This window comes from Sciurus vulgaris, assembly GCF_902686455.1.
Source record: "Sciurus vulgaris genome assembly, chromosome: 6".
In the NCBI taxonomy this organism is placed as follows: domain Eukaryota; kingdom Metazoa; phylum Chordata; class Mammalia; order Rodentia; family Sciuridae; genus Sciurus; species Sciurus vulgaris.
Window position 1 is genome coordinate 134,262,098 of NC_136466.1, and position 22,808 is coordinate 134,284,905.

Consider the following 22,808-nt stretch of genomic DNA (forward strand, 5'->3'; position numbering starts at 1 on the left):
AGTCCTTTGGATATAGGCCAAGGAGTGGGATAGCTGGGTCAAATGGTGGTTCCATTCCAAGTTTTCTAAGGAATCTCCACACTGCTTTCCAGAGCGGCTACACTAATTTGCAGCCCCACCAGCAATGTATGAGTGGACCTTTTTCCCCACATCCTCGCCAACACCTATTGTTGCTCGTGTTCTTGATAATCACCATTCTAATTGGGGTGAGATGGAATCTTAGGGTAGTTTTGATTTGCATTTCTCTTATTACTAAAGATGTTGAACATTTTTTGATGTATCTGTTGATCGCTTGTAGATCTTCTTCTGTGAAGTGTCTGTTTATTTCCTTAGCCCATTTGTTGATTGGGTTATTGTATTCTTGGTGTAGAGTTTTTTGAGTTCTTTATATATTCTGGGAATTAGTGCTCTATCTGAAGTATGCGTGGCAAAGATTTTCTCTCACTCTGTAGGTTTTGTCTTCGCATTGCTGATAGTTTCCTTTGCTGAGAGAAAGCTTTTTAGTTTGAATCTATCCCAGTTATTGATTCTTGCTTTTATTTCTTGTGCTATGGGAGCTAATAGAAATAGTTATTCATACATTTTTGTTTATGAAGAATAAAACATAGGTTTGGTATCAGCTTCATCAAAACTTTAAAATTTAAAGACTATGAAGTTGTAAATATAGTGGAAAAGGAATTAATGGATTTTTTTGTTTTATTTTGTTATTGTTCCAAGAGGAGAACATCTACCTTACCAATCAAAATGCAATAACCTAGGTAGCAGGTTCTACCACCTCTAGCTGCCATTGATCTCAGCCTTAGTTCATTAGAATTGATAGAACATCTTTTAAAAATAAATCAGCGTCACTCCCCTCTCACCTTATTTTCATACCAATTCAATCAGAAGCCTAGAGTTGGCCTAGACAACAATAACTCTTAATGTTTACCTTGTGATTCAAATGTGCAATGAAGGTTGAAAACCCCTCTTCCTTCTAGAACCTACATTATAGCATCTGTTCAGTCAAGGAGTTAGGAATACTCTCTGAGCTAATGGCAAAGGAATGGAACACTAATGTTGGATTAACAGAAGAATTCAAACTCACTCGTTTTTTTCACCAAATCTAGCAATGAGTCTTGGCCATAGTATCCCCAAATAATTTGCAGTTTCATAGCAAGGATCTCTTCCCAATTATAAAATTCTAGAATCTTTATACATGCCTACCATTCTTTGCTTTTTAGTTATTTTATGTTCATGAAATTAGCCAGGGAATTATTTACCATCATCCATAGACTGCACAGAAAATATGCATTGGAGGGTTTTGGACTACTGCCTCCAGGCGGAGAAAGGCAGAATTGAATGTATAGTATTTGCCTTCAAATGCCACAGCCAGATTGAGGGATTATCCCACAAGCTGTTCTGAAGAAGAAGGCCAAACACTTGAGGTTACTAAAGGACAGTTATTTTAAGGGGCTTGTTAGTGAGCCACGTGAAATGACAGAGCTATAAAGCTGACCATAAATGTCACTGGTAGTTAAGGATAATGTGTGCATGGTGGTTCATTTAAAAAAACATAAAGTCTGCATTAGAAAAGAGAACAGCAGCTTGGCTACTGTTTTATTCAAAAGTTATTAGTAACAAAAATATATCGAGTATTTTGTGGAAGAAGGGATTCATTTACATTGACTGCATTGGAGAAAGAAGGCTTACAATGTAGCAGCTGGTTGCTTAAGAGTTTTATTTTCTGTGGACCAAAAGGCATCAAATGGCCACTGGACTGGTGTTTCTTTGAATACGTTAACTCCATGACCATTGCTAATATATGAAGGAGGTCTATGTCTTCAGAATCAACTAGTTGCTTTTAGTGGCCCAATTGGCAGAAAATAAGAATAAACAAGCACAAAACCTCTTATTTTGCAATATTAACGAAGAAAACACTGACCTTCCACCTCCTACCTAATCTACTCTCAATTGTTTCTTTGTCACCAGGCCTAGTAAAATGAAAATAGGTTTTCATAAAAAGGAAAGAAACATCTGCTTGGACTTCAGATTCCCCTTCAAAGCAGAAACCAAGCCTAGAAATATTACATCTTTCAACAAGCCACGCAAGACTAAGGAGAAAGTTCAACTGCTTATCCCATTTGACCTTGGCTTTAATGCAGGATCACATTGATCCTGATGGAGCGATTAAAACGCCAAGTCCAGAACCGCTCACCAAGCAATTTCACAAGGGAGTTCTAAGAGTTCTTTGGCACTCTGACTTCATATGGAATTAGCAGGGACGATCCCAGGCTACAAACGTGGCAATATTTTAGCTCAGTGTGCAAAATTTCAAAGATAAAGTCTGAGACTGGAGGCCATACTGAACTTTTCAAATGCGGCTTTCCTACTAGTTTTTGTAAAGAGAATACAGGCATCTATGAGAGCTGCTGAAAGTTTTTTGTGGAGAGGAGGAAAAAGGTCATTAGAACCATGAAAACTCAAGGATGAGAGAGGGTGTGACAAACCCCCAAACATTTTCTTTTACATATCCCTACTCTAAATTGCAAATTCATGCTGACTTCAGTGAAATCACTTTGACAATACAGGAAAACAGTACATAAATGGTCATGCCTTTTCTCAGTAAAGCAATTTTGAACCATAAATCAGAAATATAAACTTCACACCTGGACACTGAGATTCTGAAAGAAAGATTAGACATAGGAGGAAAATTAGCAAAGAGCTATGTTGGTTCATGAGTCCATCTTTTAAATTGCTCTAATCGAAAGCTCCATAGAACAATGGCCTGGGAAATTGGGTTCCAGTTCCAACCTCAGCCACTACCTGATTGCAACTGCAACCAAGCTTCTCATGTTCTGGGCATGAATTCCACTCCTCCACTCTCGCCTTGATATTTTTCCTGGCTAGCCCAACCCATAGCTTAGTTTACTCTTAGCAATCACCCTGCTCTCTTAACTTAGCCTAATGTTCATCAACTTCTCTACTGTCTTCTCTCTGTGTGAGATCATAAGTTCCCCTTAAGTAAAAAATAAGTTAATTTAAAATGAAATTAGAAGAGTGTTATGCACATGGTAGATGTTTGGCATATGATTTTTGGATAACTGTATGAGTGAATGAATATTTGGCACTTAACAAGTATTAAGTTAATTGACAAATCACTATTGTTTGAGATGAATCAGAGAAATAAGTGGAGAAACGTAGATTTCTAGAAAACTGGACCTAATCATTAGGAGAACAAAAACTTGCCTTGGTTAAATTGTTAAAAAAAAAATTATATTCCCACTTTAAAATTCCTATATTGTACCCATTTTGACAAAATCACTAAAGATATAGATTTCATCTGAAAATCTTATGAATATAGGCTTAAAACAATTGACATAAAAAGTATGTGTTGCTAAAGTATCTTTTTTTCATAAAAACAGTTAAAAATCCTATATCTTTCTAGTCCTTATTCATGTGTTTAAGTTCTAATGCTTCTTGGGTCTTTGTTCTACTTTATAATCGACGTAGAAATACTTAACTCTATTAAATGTACCATCATTTAAGATAATTTAAGTTATCAAACATTTTCCATTTCTGTTAAAACTTAGTTCATTACAACTAGTATAAATTTGGAGGTCATTTTTGTTAAAAGTATCTACTGATTTTACTCAGCTCCTACCAAATATGTACTAAAGAAAAACTTTTAAGAGCAGTGAATATAAGAATTGATGTACTTATGGATTTTACCAATATTACTAGCACTGTAGCCAGACATTTCTAGTGAGAAAAGAGTTTATGTCACAAGGTTAGACTAAAGAAATAATTAGTTAACAACTATGGGCAAAAGAAGAAAAATAAGAGACTGACATTTTATGAGTCTTGCAACATCAGCAGCAACATGAGCTTTCTCCTATTATATATAAAAAGTTTTCTTCCTTGCTAATTAGATTTCATCATCCCTCTGCTATTTACTTCATAAACACCGATTTTATTCTACACAACCCTCAATTAGCTTTTTCTATGCTAATGGATAAGGTAACAGCACATTTTTCTCTCCTGAATTTTGGTTATAAGCTTATATTAGAGAGGGAAACACAGAGAAAAATCATAGCAAGATGGACAGAGTTAATAGCTAAAGCAGGAATCATAAGACAATGAGAAAACACAAATTAGAGAAGCAAAACTAAAACAATTTTGCTCTATGTGCTACATATTTAGCCAATGGTTGGGATTTGAAGAAATAATGTTTCCTTCATGTGTGGTTTTCATTTTCCTGTTAAAGTTTACTATTGCAAACTTTGTGTCCAAAATACATTTTAAAATACTTGTTCATCTCATCTAGTCACAACAAAATAATTAAGGAACCCCCAGCCAGTTGAGTTTATTATAAGTTGGTTAAAATCACACAAACAAGTAACTACACTATTTTTGAAAATCCCTCTTGTCACTAGGGTTTTGTTTTGGAAAGATTGTCCCTCTTCCCACATCCCTACCTTAAAAGGACAATTTTCAATTTCAAAGGTATCAAATAAGTAGGAACACTGATAAAGGCAGTCAAACAGAAACTAGGACTAGCACGGATAACACATGGCAAACGCTTGCCCTTCACAGGATGTAAGACTGAGTTCATGTGTGGGATCAGAGCCAACACATGGTATATGCAATCTGAGACTTACAGCACTTAAGGTAGAAGACTGAACAAACCAGAGGGAAGAGCAGCCAAGAGAGTCAAATCAAACCTGTGATGTGTCGGTCTTCTGGTCTTGACTATGAAAAAGGTCTACAAGAGCAACTCAGAGTCACTGAAACAGCAGAGTTGTTAGGCACATTTATCAGATTGGCCCAAGTCTGATATGACAGAAACAGCATGTTCTGCTATTCAATGAACCCATTGGTGTAAATACCACTCAGGCAGTCCATGAATTTCAGTGGAGATCTGTTTATTTTGCACAAAACAGAAGAAAGAAGCTTTTTCTGACATTTTTGCTTGTAAGTACCAGGAAAAAACTTAACTACTGAATGGACTTGTTATAAAAAGGAAAGAAAACTGTTGCCAGAAACAAAAAGTACATCCCTGGAAAATCAGTTATTTTCAAATAATATTTTAGAAACCATCAAATGGAAACTTCTGTATGGAATAAGATTTGGTTTATCTCTTCAAAAGTATCCAGGTAACTCATTTTTCACTTAGAAGATGTCAAGGAGTGGCACATGCCTGTAATCCCAGCTACTCTGGAGGCAGAGGTAGGAGGATGAAAAGTTCAAGACCAGCCTAGGCAACTTCCTATATAAATCTGTCTCAAAATGAAATTTTAAAAAATAAATAAATAAGAGACCAGGATGAAGCCCAGCAGTTGAATGCTTGCCTAGCATGTGCAAGACTCTGGGTTTAAGCCCTAGTATTAAAAAAAAAAAAAAAAAAGAAAGAAAGGAAAGAAAGAAAGAAAGAAAGAAAGAAAGAGAAAAAGCAGTTCCAAATGTTAAACAGCTACATGATAAATCAAAATAACTAAGCCTTGTGTAGACTATAACATTCTTAGGAAACAAAAGTTACTTCCAAAGAACAACTCTTTCGAATGAAAACTGTACAGCAATGAAGTTGACAGAGAAATGAGCCAGCTCAGAGAAATAAACACTCTTAAACACTGGTATTGGGAGCGTAAAATGGTATGGTTTTTCCAGGGGGAAATTTGGCACTGATTAACAAAAGATTTAAACATGTTTAAAACTTTTACAGTAATTCCACTTCTAGGAATTTTTTCCTAATAAGTAAGCTGGAAATCAAAGAAAGAGTTATACACAATAATATCTGTTGTTATGGAGTTAATACTGGAAATAACCTTGATATTCTAAAATAAGAAATCTGTTAAATAAATATACTACAGCCAATGTGATGGAACACTAGTAGTTTAAAATTATGTCAAAGAAAACCATTTAGTAGCATTAGAAAATGTTCTTGATAGTCTTGTAAATGAAAAAGCAGATTATAACATAGTAATACAAAGCAATCACAATTTTTAACTTATTTAAATGCATAGGAAGAAAGACTTTTCCTATATATTGTATATCAGCACTGTCCAGTATAAATATGGTCTAAGCCACATATGTAATTTTTAATTTTCGAATATCCACATTAAATTTTTTAAAAATTAAAATTCATTTTAACAATATACTCTAACCTAATACATAAAAAATATTTCAATATGTATCCATGTAAAAACTATCAACAGGATATTTTATACTCTACTTTTAAAGCTAAGTCTTTGATATATTGTGTGCATTTTATACTTACACCTCCTCTCATTTCAGACTATCCACATATCAAGTACTCTGTAACCACGCATGATTATTGGCTATGTATTAGGTTGTGTACCTCAAGAACACAAGTGGTATCTGTTTTCATCTTTTTTCTTTTCTATATGTCCTACTTTTATGTTCAGATAAAAATCAGTATTTTAAATAAATAAATATGAAGGAGAACAAAGAAAAAATATGGGTTTTGGAATCAGAGACCTAGGTTCCGTGGGTGATTGTATTATTTTTCTAACTTATTTGGTGTTCTTGGAATAGCTGTGGTCCAACAGGAAGTCTAAACTTTTTGTATAGATAAGAGAGACTTGTCCATCACAAGGGATAATGGTGATATCAAAGGATGTTTTACTCTTGGCAAGTGGGATTTGCAAACCAGTTTAGCACTGCCTAATTTCTATTAAATATATGCTGAATAAAATAAAGAGTAAAATTTAACCCCAGAAAGAGTTGTTGACACTTTAAAGCAGTTTTAAAGTTGGCAACCATATTATACAGAGGAAACAAACTACAAATTTAAGACTAAGTTGCATAAAAGTATTAGTATCATGCTTCACCAATTTCTAGAAATATAAAGTCCTTATACTTAGGTACAACTTCATACCATTAAATTTATTTAAGTCTTTGCTTACAAATTGCATGCATATTTAGTCTTGTTTTGGGGAGGTGATTAGTTGGTTAGCTGGTTGGTTGGTTGGTTGGTTGGTCAGTTGGTGTTTTGGAACTTGAGTCCAAAGACTTGAGTTAATTGTACTCCACAATTCAAGGCATGTTATCATTATCACCATATGAGACTATTTTCTTGTTTGTTGACTTTCCCCTTATTCTCCATCTCCATTTTCATTTCATTCCTTTCACAGACCTTAATTCTAATATGTTTGAAATATGCCCTTTAAAAATTTGTGTAACCTTGTAAAATATTTAGTGTTGTTTGTACATTTCTTCTTTAATTTGTATGAATGTTTTGAAACAGATATTATTCTTTTATCAACCTTTCCCAACACTGTCTTTTTCAAATATATTCATGATATTCTAACTGTTACACAGTATTCTATTGTATGTTTCCATCTTCTTTTACTTATGCACTCCTTCATAAGTTATGTTGATAACTCCCTGCTGCTAGAAACCTCATTGAATAAGCATCCTCACTTCGTGAAGTTAAATACCCAGGAATGGCATTGCTGATTCAAAGAATCCAAGCAGATTTAATTTCAGTGAATAAAACTGACAGCTGCCTACAAAATTACTATACCTGTTTATACTTTCTATAGCACTATGTCACAATCTCACTTCCCCACATCCTTACAGTCACTTGAAATTGTCCACACTTTTAAACTTTGTCTTTGATAAGCCTTTGGTGAGAAGACCTGTAGTTTCAGTTGTAAGATATAAATAGCTTGTAGGTCATCACTTTCATCTTTAAAACAAGAAAGAAGTTGAACAAACTACAAATCAACAACTTTTCTTAGATCTACTAGAGAATGGAGGTTGTAGGGCAAACTGCCACTCTGAAATCAGGAGAGAGAGGATATCCAGAGTATCATAATCAGCATTTGCTTATCTGGAGCAGAAGCCACTGGAGTCATCAATGGTCAGAAATACTGAAAGTCATGCTAGGGGCAGAGTGTAGACTATCATGAGAATGAGAAACTCCTGGAGATCACAATCCACACTCATGGTTTTACCTCCTGGAACTCCAACAGATTCTCACAGTGAACAACCAAGAAAAATTTCCTCCTAGATCCAGTAGGGGGAGAGGAAAATAACCACTGCATATTTTGTTCTCCATCACCAAGGCCTGTACTCCAGGGGAAAACAACCTTAACAGATCCTACCTAGAGGAGGAAATTTTCCATATTTCAGCCCCTCTAGCTTTATTTTCTTACTTAAGGTAAGAAAAAAGGCATAAAATACTTGTGTGAGTCCCAACCCAGGGACACAGACCAACTAAAGAAATACAATTTCATCATCATTTTATACAATACTTTCCTTCCTCCACACTTGACTGCCACACCAACGGACTCCAGTATAGTAAGAGTTCATTATAGCTAGAAGAACTGCTAGATGCAAGCTCTAGCTAAAGAGAAGTTCTTAGGAAAGTTTAAAGACAACAGAGAAAACAAAAATGAAGACACTGGAAGAATTTGAAAGCTCTTGGGCTCTAAAACTACAGCAAATCTTAAGAACAACCCAAATCTAGGCCAGATTAAAATAAAGGTTCATCTTGAGTTCTAGTTACCTTAGTTCCTATTTTCAATATATCAGGTTCATTTTTTCTACAAAAACAGCAAAGCATTTAAAAGGAAAGAAAAACACAGTCTGAAGAGACAGCAAATATCAGAACCAAACTCAGATAAGATACAGATTTTAGAATGATTCAGGGAATTTAAAATAGTTATTATATTATGATTTTATGTTGTTTTATGTTATACTGTTACATTATGCTATGATATGATGTGTTATTTTAGGGGCTTTAATGGAAAAAAATACACAACATTCAAGAACAGATAGGTGATATGAGCTGAGAGAAGGAAACTCTAAGAATCAAAAGAAAATATGTACTAGAAATCAAAAACACTGTAAGAGAAATGAAAAATGTCTTTGACAGGCTCATTAGTAGACTGGACACAGCCAAAAAGCAATTATCAAGATGAAAGATAGAATAATAGAAAATTTCCATACTAAAATATAAAGAGGAAAAATAATTTGAAAATAAGACAGCACAGCTAAGGACTGTGGGGTAATTTCTGATAAGCATAAAATAATATCCCAATGTTTCCTAGGCATTTAAAATCCTGCCCTACCCTTCCACATGCTGATTACAAAGTCAACATTTTGATCACTGTAATCCATCTGCCCCTTTTCATCTTCTATTCCTCCTATCTGCCACATTTATCCTTCAGTCGTATTGTTAGCTTATATTCTGTCTCCCTGACACCATTTTTCTTACTGATGGTTAATTGTTTTTTTTATTATATAATACCATTTTTTAAAATTATTTATTTATTTTTTACAGACTTCATTTTGATTCATTGTACACAAATGGGGTACAAAATTTCATATGGCTAGGTTGTGGAACCAACCTAGATTCCCTTCAACAGATGAATGGTTAATTGCTAATTCTGGATTCTGGAGTTTTCATGTTGCTTCAAAAATTACTTTTTTTTTTTTTTTTTTTTTTGCAATATTCTCTCAGAGCTATGTAGTTTCCATGAGGTCTTTATTTAATCTGTCAAATGCTCACTAGGTCTTCCCAGGGCTTAAAAGTTTTTCCTGTGTTTCCTATTTAAGCCCAAGCTATTCTGGTCCCTCTATTTTCAGTTCTTTCTATGCTGTACCCACGAACCTTCACAGACCTAAGGTAACTTGGACCTTAATGTTCTCAACATGGTTTCAACTTAAACTTCTTGTTTTTGTACCTCTCTTGTTTGTATAGCCACTCTTCATTTCCCAATATTCAGTCCATAAATACAGGGTGCTCACTATAAAATCTCTGAGGTATATTTCAGAGACATATAGTGTATATAATTTCAATAAAAAATTTAGCTCCAGAAAGTATGATGTATTTCAAAGACCCTGGACTTGGAAATAGGAAACAGACTTTGCCTCTACTCTTTGCTCTTGCTAACTGCATGAGTTATATGAGTGAGTTACATTGCTTAAGCCTCAATTTTTCCATCTTTAAAATGTGATAATAATCCACATAGGGTGTTATGAAGACTATACAAAATTAAATAAGAATTTATATAACTGTGTCTAGATATAATAAATGCTTTTTTATGTGTTTGTTTACATTTTTTAAACTGAATTATAAAAGTTAGAATATGGGAAGCAGTACATTAAAGAAAAACATTATTCAATTTTAATAGAAATAGAATGAAAATCTCTGTTACATTTTGTCTTCTAAATTCTATAGTATTTATCCATTTTGTTGAAGTCATCCAAAAGACATGCTTTCTTACCTCCTCCCTTAAGCTTTTTGATATATTTAAGTATTCTCTTTAGATTTATATATTTTTATAAGATTTTACACTGTTACAGCTAAATTTTCCTCATTGTGGCATTTTGAATAAACTCAGATTCATAAATGCATTAAGGCATATAATCAGAGCAACCTGAAGCATCTGGACCTACTTTTAAACTGCTGTAAGAGACTATTTCAAGAAGGAGTTTCTTCCTGGGTCAAAAGAAAGAATTCTAGAATTCATGTAACTAACCAAAGACTATTAGAAAGTTGAAATTGAAAAATAAAGTCAATATATTTCATGGAGATTTTACAGTGTGAAAAATATTGATATCAGGATTTTCCCAACTATAGTAAGACTTTCTTAACTAAAGCAACAGTGTTCCAAAAAGGAGGAGGAGGTAGGGGAAGAGACTTGCCTTCAGTTAATACCTACAGTTAATATACAACTGCTTTGCCCCAAACAGTTGCTATGAAACTTTCCTGGGAGGTTCAGTGTGAATGCCAGAAATAAGCCCTAGAGAAACGGAAAAAGAATGTAAAACTAGACTTCTAACAGCAATACTTAGCGTTGTTTGATCTTCTGTGTTGCTGGAAAAAATCAGCCATCTCTGTCACACCCATGAAGTCCAGAAGAATAGACTGGTGGCAGTCAGTTGACATACTGGAGCTATCTTCAGCCATTGTTCCCTCTTCATAGACTGGACTGTGCTGGCCACAAGTTTAGCTAACACTTCCTTCCAATTCCCCTAGTACAGATCGACTTGCCTAGGCTGTATTGATGTAACGTGCTTTTCATGGACTTTTAGGAGCATTAAAGAACCTAAGAATATCTTTAAAAAAAAAAAGTCATTTTAACTTAATGTTATACAATAGATTCCCCTCAACCCAGGTAGCATAGATTAGACTCAGGCATAATGACAAGCTTAGGTACGAAGAAAAGAGGGTGAGTTGCCTTCATAGTCTGACTTAGGAATTCCTGTCAGTTTAGCCACAGTTTTGGCATTGATATCAGTCTTTTCCTGAAGAGTCTGGAACAGAATGATTATCTTTCATCATATAACTTAATATTAATAGATTGTATAACCTCATTGTTGTGGATTTTACCTTTACAGGTGAAATTGTTAAAGCTACTTAACAAGTGGGGTATAACTTAGATAATTACCATATCTTACCTTAGTTCTCCCCAAAGGCAGAACCTGAAAAAAATTTTCATTTGGATTGCTTATTTAGGAGTTAATTTTATGTCATTTTATATGGCTAATTTCATATGCAGCTTGACTGACCTCTGGGTTCCCAGGTAAAACATTGTATCTAGGTATGTCTATAAGATTAGTCTTTGAATCAGCAGATGCAATAGATTGCCTTTACAGATATGGACAGACATCATTCAAACCACTGAGGGCCTGAACAAGACAAAAAGCAGAGGAAGCAAGGCTCAGGCCCTTCCAGCCTGCCTCATCTGTAGATTATGGGACTTCTCAGACTATGTAACCATCTGAGTCAATTCCTCATAATTAGTAATGATAAATCAATCTATCTGTCTCTCAGTTCTTTTCCTCTGGAAAACCCTAACAAACAAATTTGTTTATCAGGAGTGGTTCTAGAGGTATCAAATAATAAGGATGAATTTTCTGAAAATTTTCTAGGGTTTCTGGAATTGAGTCTCTAATCTGAAAAAATTCAAATACGCTAATGACTGTATTTCCAGTAGAAAGAAATTATTCATAGTCCATGGCATGATTTGGCAATTAAAAAAAAATATTTGCATTGGTACTCCTCATCGACCTTTTATAAAAAGCAAGGAGCTAGATGCCTCCTGTACATGATACTTTTGAACATTTTTTGAAAACTAATAAATATTGAGTGGTTATTCCTAATGTTGCTGGACAGAATGCTATAAAAAAATGAGCTAAGGTGTCTGAATTCCTAGCTGAAGCATTGAATAAATAAGAATATCTATGTGTACCCTGAGACCCTTATCACCTCTAGCTGCGGAAATGAAATTGCTCAAAATCAAACACAGATAATCATCCTGTGACTGAATTAGAGCATAGGTTCTCCTCCCAGCCCTAACATAGGCACTGTTAAATAGAAGGCATTCATGGTCAGAATGATGAAATCTTGTAATTTGGGATGAAGTTGTGTGAAATGGTCCTGATGAAGCTAGGGACATTAAGCTCCTAAAAACTGATGTATCTTCTTTTCTAGAGAAAGAACTCCCTACACCAAGCAGAGTGACTACCCCACTATCAGCAGAATTGGCATCCCTGGCATAGGAGAAATGATCTCTCTCCAGCTGGAGGAAAGTGGCCTCCCAATCTCAGTGGCAGTAGCATCTCTATTTATCATGATAGCAACCTCCCTGCTTCCAGTGGTATCAGTTTCCTACCCACAGCACTATCAGGCTCTTTACCTCCATATTAAGGAATTAACTGTATTGCCTGAGGAAACTGAAATAACATCCACTGAGACAGTTGCCAAGCAAAGCAGGGTTGGTTCTCCTCAGGACCCGCCCCCAACACCACTCTGCTTCAAGGTTTATAAGTAAACCCAAATCTCAGTAAGCCCCCTAAGGACAAGGTGTTATGCATGACCCATGAGGAAGTAAATTAAGCTTCAATATAATTACTTAAGTTTCTTAATTTATACAGGCAAATCTTGGGAATGTGTGAGAAGGAATACTAAGAGTATTGGATCATAGTGAAAGGAACATGAAATTGGATCAGGCTAAATTTATTGATGTGGGCTTTCTAAGCAGAAGTTGTACATTTTATATTGCAGTTCAGGGAGATCTTAAAAAAAAATACTCTTTACATTTTTCTTTTTTGGTTGGCTGAAAGAGGAGCCAAAGATGGTCCACCATGAGTGAATTGCAAATGCTAAATACAAGTTGATCTAATCTAGAGAAAGGGATTCAAGGTTAGAGAGATTGGAATATTCAACTCTATTTTCCATTTAGGATCTACTCATTTATACTGGATCCAGAAGACATACCTTTCACCATAACCATGACAATTAAATTTGTGAGGGGTGTCCTGGTATCCTTCAAGAGTTCTGTGATTGCTCTTCTCTGTAGGCCAGAATTCATAATGGGAACTGTAGTTGGGAAATACTCCAACTACAATTGGGTAATTGCTTCCTACAGTGGTCCAGAATCACTCATCAGTATTTAAAACTGCCAAAGAAAAGGTGAGTACAGGTATTGTGCTAGACAAGAGGGTGAAAATAACAATCAGAATACTCTGAAAGTAGCAGGACCTATGGTGCTGGCTAGTTGACCAGGGTCTTCTTAGATGTTAAGTAAGCAGGAAGCCTGCTGAATTTTTTACTTAATCTGTAGAAGCAGGAAGCAGGAAGGTTCCAGGTTCAGTGGACAGAAGTTTAATCTAAATCATAAAATAGAGTCATGGCCCTTCAATAAATATCAGACTTGAGCCAGTTTGTAGATCTGGAATTCCTTAAATGAAGAGGGGTCTCTACTCCTTGGAGAAAAATCCCCAATACACTATGGAATATTTATACTGTTAATCTATCTGCCATCCTCAAAGCAGTACAAGGGTAACTGTACATGAGGGAATGGAAAATAATCAAGTTTTACTGGAAATGATCTCTAAGCTGACACTAATTCTAGGAGACCCAAAATGTCACTATGCTCTCAGTCAGAGTAGGGGCTTATGGAGGACAGATTATCAACAGAATTTTAGCTCAGTTCTGTCCCACTGTTGGTCCAGTGGGGCCCCAAACTCACCCTATGGTGTTTACCAAGTTCCAGAATGCACCGTTGGAATAGACATACTTAGCAGTTGTCAGGATCTCCACATTAATCCCATCTACTAATATAGAGAAAGGGCTATTACAGTTGCAAATACCCAGTGAAAACCATTAGAAAGGACTCTGCCTAGGAAAACAGTAAATCAAAAACAAAACTGCATTCCTGGAGGGATTACAGAAATTACTACCACCCTCAAAGATTTCAAGGAATTGAGGGTTAAGTCCTACCACGTCTGCATTCAACTCACTTATCTGGCCTGTGAAGAAGTCAAATGGATTGTGGAAAATTATAGTGGATTATCACAAGCTTAACTAGGTGGTGACTCCTACAGCAGCTGCTGAACCAGATGTGGTCTCATTGCTTGAGCAAATTAACTTATCCTCTGACACTAGCATGTAGCTATTGATCTGATAAATATATTTTTCTCAATACCTGATAGTAAGACCATCAAAAGCATGTTGCTTTCAGCTTACCAAAAATACACCTTCCCTGACCTACCTCAATGGTATAGGAACTCTCCAGCCCTGTCATAACTTTGTTCAAAGGGATCTTGATTGCCTTTCCCTGCTAAAAGATATTCCACTGTCCATATACACTGATGACATTGTGCTGTTGGACTGAGTGGGTGAGAAGTGACAACCACTCTGAACTTATTTGTAAGATAGTTATGTATTAAGAGTAGGAAATAAATCAGATTAAAATTCAGAGACCTCTATTTTATGAAATCTTAGGTCCAGTGGTGTGGAACTTGTCATATCTAAAGTGAAGAATAAGTTGTTGCATTTATCCTATAAATACAAAAAGGAAACACAACACCTAATGGGCCTCTTTAGATTTTAGAGGCAACATAGACTCACTTGGGTATATTATTTTAGCCTATTTACAAAGCAAATTGAAATGCTGCTAGTCTTCAATGAGGCCCAGAACTATCCAAGTCTCTGAAACTTGGTGCAATCTGCTAGGCAAGTTGCTCTGCCACTTGGGTCAGAAGACTTAGGAGGGCCAATGGTGCCTGTAATGTCAGCAGCATATAGGGATGCTGATGGGAGACTGTGATCACTATAGGTGAACTGCAGTCATGCCCTTAAATAATATTTTAGAGCAAAGGCCTCCCATCTTCTGCAGATAATTTTTCTCCTTTTGAGAAATAGCTCTTCATCTCCTTACTTTACCTTAGTAGAGACTGAATTCTTAACCATGATCCACCAAGTTATTATGAAACCTGAATGTCCCATCATGAATTGGCTGTTATCTAATATCCAAGCCTTGTTTACCTTGACTAGAAAGAGAAATGGCCAAATATGTGATTACATACCAGTTCGTGGGTGGTGGCCAATGGTTTAATTGAATGGTCAGGGAGATGGAAGGGAAATTATTGGAAATTTTAGTGATAAAAGTAACTTGTGGAAGACATATATAGATTGAATTTTATAAATGGGCAAAAAGAATATAAAGATATTTGTGTTTCATGTGAATGCTTATCATAATATTCAAATGTGAATACTGGTTGGCCTCATTTACTAGCCACTCTTGCCATCATCCAGCATCATCCAGTGGGTAAAATAGGTCACCTTGGTGACTGGCAGTATCATGCACTTCCACTCACCAAGGCTGACCTGTCTACAGGCACCACTACCATCCCAGTGTGCCAGCAACTGAAACCAGCATTGAGATCCTGATAGAACAGCATTTAGAGGGATCAGTTAGCAAGCTAGTGGCAGATCAATTACATTGGACCATTTCTTTATGGGAGGAGAAGCATTTTATTCTCATTACAATAGATATTCTTACTATTTTGTTCTTATTCTGGATAAGAGTTTGCCTTCCTTGCATTCAATACTTCTGCTTAAACTACCAGCCATGGACTTATAAAATGTCTTATTCACCATCTATTCTACACAGCATTGTTTCTGATCAAAGGACTCAGTTCATAGCAAAAGAAATGTAGCAATGGATCCATGCTCATGGAATGCACTGGTCTTACTATGTTCCCCACCATCTGAAGCAACTGGCCTGAAGTTGAACTGGTGAAGTCAGCTTTAGAAAATTCAGAGCACTAGATAGATATCAATGCCTTCTAAGGCTGGGGTGTGTTTCTCCAGAGAGTTGTATATGTTCTGAATGAGTGCCCATAGCCAGTATTTGTGACTCCAGAAATGAAGAGGTGCAAGTAGAGTGGCACCAATCATTACCTACCTGTCATGACCCACTTGTACAATTTTGGCTGTGACTCTGCTGTATTGGCTTAGTGGTCTTAATCCCAAGGGAGGAATATTTCCAGCTGAAGAAAAAACAATGATTTCACTGAACTGGAAGTCAAAACTGATGCCTAACCATTTGGGGTTCCTCAATTCTCTGAATGAACAGACAAAAAAAAAGTTAAGTGATTCATCCTGAATACCAAGAGGAAAACTGGACTACTGCTCCACAGTGCAGGTAAGCAAGAATAGATCTGGAATGCAAGAGATTCCAAATTTCTATTACTTATAAATAACCCAGTCTATGGTATTTTGTTATTGCAGCTCAAACTTACTAAAGCAGGGCTCTTAGTATTACCATGCTCTGTAATTAGTGCCAACAGGAAACAACAGACCAGACCAGGAAGGGCTACTAACAGTACACATGCTTCAGGAATAGAATTTTGGGTTACTCCATCAAATAAAGACCACAGCCAGCTGAGGTCTAGTAGGGTAGTAGAAGAATCTAGTTATAAATACCGGTTATAAGCATGAGTCCAGTTATAGAAACGAGAACAATAACTGTCATGATTATTTCCTCCTATTTTGCTATGAATGTTTATATGTCTGTATGTGTATATATGTGTGTACCTTTGTTTTCTTCCCTCTATTATTACTTATCATGTAACACAAGGTCCATTGGCTTCAAATCGTAGCATTTATGTATAATTTTACACCACAGTATTTGAGTTTAAAGGTATGAAGAAGTGTAGGGAGCATTCCTCAAGCTTATCTGACAGCAGTCACTGACACCATGATCTTAAGTGAGCCAAACAGTCTGGACAAAGAAACCGAGGTAATGGTAAAGACTCGCCATGAAATAAAGGTCTTTGCAGTGGTTGAGGCTGAGCTAGGAGCTGAGGGGAGGCCTCGCTCTGTCAAGCATCCCAGCAAGCTGTGATGTGAGCTCACCCGCACTGCCTTGCCTCATGCTATGTGCTGGAGCTTACTGTCCCCCCAGTCCTTTGTCTCAGACCTGTTGCTGGGCAGAATTGCTTAGGCATGCTTGGTTTGTTTACACTACCTCAACATATAGTTCACCTATAGGCTGATTCTCTTATGCTTTAACAAGCGTGTTAACCTGATTGGATATTGTGCCTATATATGTCCTGTACAACCCTAAATAAAATTAGATCTGTACCTTCAGAGCTCCATCTTTGATGTCTGACTGAGTGCACTGGGGTAGATAGACATCATTCGTCCTCACCCTCAGCGGACCCCCGCCTCCAAACATCTACAAAGGAGAAGGGTAAACATCACTCAAGGACTTTGTTGCCTCTTCTGAGGAAGGAATTAATGCATTTTTAGGCATATGCAAGAGAGCTCTATCATGTTAAGCAGATTTTATAACCTTGCTATTGGCTATATTTGGGGATTAGTATGGTTAAAGGTGATGCATATAGGTACCAACTTGAAAAAGGATGAATTCGTGATGCTTAATTTTGTATGTTAAAATTTTTTCTGGGTGTCTGTAAGAGTGTTTCTGAGTATAATTAGTATTTGAATTGGTGGACTTAGTAAAGTAGACTGCCCTCCCCATTGTAGGTGGGGATCATCTAATCCTCTGAGAACCTGAATGGAACAAAAAGGAGAGGAAGAGAGGATTCATTCCCTCCTTGTTTACCCAATTAACCTGGGAAGAAGGAAAGGCCAATATAAGATTCATTGTCAAGGACACTGCTGATAATGGGGTAGCATAGCTTGTTCCCACCTTAGACCTTCTAAGGAGCTTACAAGATGCCTCTCAGAATTAAAAACACAAGGATCAAATAAGTATTTATCCATCATTTCCTATCCTCATCAGTTGAGGACTTCCCCCATGAGAGTATTTACAGCACCAGCATATGTATACATACCTGAAGTTTGCACCGATGGAGATTAGGACAGAAAATGAAAGAACTACAGTACATGGTTGAGGCAAGATGTACTAGTGCAGGATAAGTTGGGAACCTGTGCAGGGTGGTGTACTATGATCTTCTATGCTGAAAACAAAGGTAAGGTAAAGAGGATGTATCTCAGAGTGTCTTACCCAGGTATAAATCTAATCGCTATATTGAAAACCGAATTCCATCATTTCTTAATAGAATTTATTTTAGCAAATACAATATTGGCCTTAAAAGTATAATAAAATAACCCTTCCTAAGATCTTTAAGAACAAGTTGCCTTTAAAATTATGCAATCAGAGGATTGCATAATAGAAAGATCCAGACCTTTCCTTCTCCCATAGAAACAGATATTCAAGAATACCTAGACCAATGCCCTTTATAAGTAATCTAGAAACTGACTAATAAGCTCCTCATTTCCAGGCTAACACAAAACCAGTGCACAAAAGGCAGTAGGAAGATTCATGGTACCTTCTCACCACAGGCACAGAATCAAGTCATCTTAAAAAAACTCCCGGATCCCAACTGCCCCCTGAGGAGGGAAAACTGGACTATTCATCCAGTTTTCAGACAGGCTTCCCAAGGGTCTAACCTTTGTCTTGCCTATCTCAGAGCAATGACAAGCCTTGGTATGATCTAGATGCCTGGGGTGGTACAGCAAACCAACACAAGAGAGCATGAAATGAGAGGCTGGAAGAAAGAAAAGGAGGGAAGAAGGCAAAATCCCTCTAATTAGTAATCTACACACACAAGTGCAAGTCATGATACATTCACCTGAAAGGCTTGAGGTTTCTAGAATCTAGACTGATTAATGAGCAAAACTCTTTATCGGCACAAAGCCAGCTCATACCAACTGGGAAAAGTGGCTGGGTTTTTGTTGTTGTTGTTACTTGGTTTTGTTTTGTTTTTATTTTTGTTGCTGTTTTGTGTGTGTTTGTTTAAGATTCAGGGATATTACCACAAAGTTACAAGGAAAATAATAAAAAAAGATGTAGCGGGGAGGGGTGTTCCAATCAACGGAATTAAATGAGTTCACATAAACAATTCAAAAGAAATGAAGGTATATGTGTGACTTGACAAAGAATCCAAAATAATCATAATAATGATGTTTTGCAAGCACAGAAAACCTATGTCTGAACAAAATGAGAACTTCTGCACATAAGTTGAAGGTACAAAAAGGTACTAAACAGAAATTTGGAAATTGAAGAATGCAATAACTGAACTTAAAAGAAAAAAAAGTACTAGAGTGGTTCAAAAGCAAACTTGACCAAGCAGAAAAAAACTAGTGGAACATGAAGACAAGTCAGTAGAAGTTATCCATGCAGAAAGGAAAAAAGAAAAAAAAATTAAAAAGAAGGAGAAAGTCTAAAACACTTATATCATCAAGAGGACCAACATTGTAGGAGGTCTAGAGGGAGAGGAAGAGAAGAGGCCAGAAAGTCTATTCTAAAAAATAATGGCCAATAGCCAGGTGTGGTGTCACATGCCTGTAATTCCAGCATATTTGCAGGCTGAGACAAGAGGATTGCAAGTTCAAGGCTGGTCTTAGCAACTTAGCAAGACCCTTTCTCAAAAATAAAGCATAAAAAGGATCAGAGATGTAATGATAGAGTGTCCCTGATCTCAAGTCCCAGTACAACAGGAAAAATAATAATAGTAGCCAAATCTGTGAACAGAAATAAACATCCATATTTAGAAGTTTAACATATCCAAATAAAAGGAATTCAAAGAACTCCATACCAAAATACATTATAATCAAACTTTTAAAAGTAAAAGACGCTGAGACAATTTTGAAAGCAGCAAGAGAAAAGCCACTTATCATGTACAAGGGAACCACAATTATGACTATCAGTGGATTCTCAGCAGAAACCATGCAGGCCAGAAGTGGGCGAGAGATGATATAATCACAAAATGCTAAAAAAAGAAGAAGAACAGAAAGAAACAAACAAACAAAAACCCTGCCAATGAAGGATAATATGTCCAGGTTGACATGGTGGCCCACATCTATAATTCCAGTAACTTGAAAGGCTGAGGCAGAAGGATCACAAATTCAAAGCCAGCCTTAGCAACTTAGTGAGAACTTGTCTCAAATTTTTAAAAAATAAAATAAAATAAAAGGACTGGGGATATAGCTCTGTGGTAAAGCACCCCTGGGTTTAATCCTCAGTACAAAATATATATATATATAAAATATATAAATATATATTATATATTCATATATATAATATATATTATATAATATTCATATATATAATATATATTATATAATATTCATATATATAATATATATTATATTATATTATAATATATAATATAATATAATATAATATAATATAATATATATAATATATATATATTATATATAATATATATAATATAATATAATATAATATATAATATATATTATATATTATATATTCATATATTCATATATATAATATATATTATATAATATTCATATATATAATATATATTTATATAATATATATAATATATATTCATATATATATTCATATATATATAATATATATTCATATATTCATATATATAATATATATTTATAAGTATATAAATATATATATATTAATGTCTCATCCAGCGAGTACAATGAAGACTCAGCTCTCAAATGAAGTTTTAAGGTCTTTATTTTTATGGGAGAGCTTCTGAGCCGAGTGCCTGGTTCTCCCTCCTCCTCCACCGCTGCCGTCTTCTTCTTCTTCTCTTGTCGCGCAGCTCTCTCTCTCTCCTTCTTCTCTTGTGCAGCTGCCGCTTCTCTCTTCTTCCTCTCTCGTCGAGCCGCGGCCGCCTCTCCTCTCCTCTCGTCCCACAGCTGCTGCCTGCCCTCCTTGCCTTGCTCTGCTCCCGCCGCGCCAAGTACGCAGCTTTATGGGATGTAACAGCCAATCACCTTAACGGGTCAGGCATTTGGCTCGTGGACACTTAATGGTGGGTAATGAGGACATGTACTGATCACGAGCTAAGCACGGATGCGGAGGAGATCAGTCAGCCAATAGAAAGCACTTCCTTAAAGTTGTTTTTCCTTGCAGTTGGGCTTCTCAGCGCCATCTTAGGGCGAGGCCAGCCACCACTGCAGGCCCTACAGGGCAGAGGTCTCCAACATATTAATATATATAAATATATAAATATATATATAAATATTCCTCCAAAAATTAAGGAGACATGAAGATTTTCAAGACAAATAAAATTAATGGTGTTCATGACCTCTAGACCTGCCTCACAAAAAACACTGAAGACATCTCCTTGGATCCCTTGGATACTAAATAGCATACAAAAGAATACAGAAGTATAAGCTCACTGGTAAATATGTCAACAAATACAGAATGTTGTAATTCTGTAATGACAGTGGTTAAATCACTTTTAATTCTGATAGAGAACTTAAAAGACACAGTCTGAGGGGCTGGGCAGATAGCTGAGTCTCCCAAGCACTAGGCCCTGGGTTCAATCCCCAGCACCACCAAAAAAAAAAAAAAAGACAGGGTCTGAGGGTGTAGCTCAGTGGTAGCATGCTTGGTAGAATGGCTAAGGCTAATCCCCAGCCCTGGGAAGGAAGGAAGGACACACAATTGACCTACTAATGGATACATTAGTATAAAAGTGATATAATTTGTGATGTTAATAACATACAAGGGAGTAAAGGTGTAATTTTTTTGTATGTGACTGAACCTAAGTTGTTATCACCTTCAAATACACTCTAGTAAATATAAAATATTTTAGATAAGCCCCATGGTAATCACTAAGAAAATACCTAGCGTAGATGTACACCAAAAAAAGAAAAAGAAAGTGGAGAAATCAAACCATATCTATACAAAAAAAGTAAAAGAAAAACAAAGCAAGATAGCAAGAGAGGAAAAGAGGAACAAAAGGACTGCAAGGCTAACAGAAGGCAATTGACAGAATTTATAATAAGTCACTATGCAAAAATAATCACTTCAAATGAAACTGATTGAACTCTCCCCTGAAAAGATTAGAGTGGCTGAAGAGATTGTTTTAAATAACCCAGCGACATGCTGTTCACAGGACACTCTAAATTTAAGGGAACACATAGGTTGAAAGTGAAAGGATAGAAAAATATGTTCCATGCAAAGGTCAATTAACTTTTTATCATTGTATATATTTTTATACATTTGCATTAGTTCATTTTCCACTATTCTTGAAAAGTGGGACTTTTTTTTTTAATGGGAAAAAGAATTTTTTTATTTTTATTTTTTACAGACTGCATTTTGATTCATTGTACACAAATGGGGTACATCATTTCGTTTCTGTGGTTGTGCACCATGTAGATTCACACCATTCGTGTAATCGTACATGTACATAGGGTAATGATGTCTGTCTCATTCCACCATTTTTCATTACCCCGCCCCCATTTCCCTTAAAAGTAGTCATTTATTTGTCTCATGGTTCTGGAAGTCTAAAATTCAGGGCCCAGAAACTGCTTTGAGAATCCTCTTGTACCTGTATCTAACATTTTTTCAATGAGCACATTTTGCTTTAACAGTTGAAGGATCATTTTCATCAATCAATCGTCTTTGTAGCTTGTGGTCTTCTTTGAAAAGCCTTTCAAGGAATCACTTTGAAAGTGAATCTCTTTCAAAGAATTACCGATGCTTATATTCAGTATGTTTTTTGACTTTATGCATTGGGCACCATTGTTCTTATGT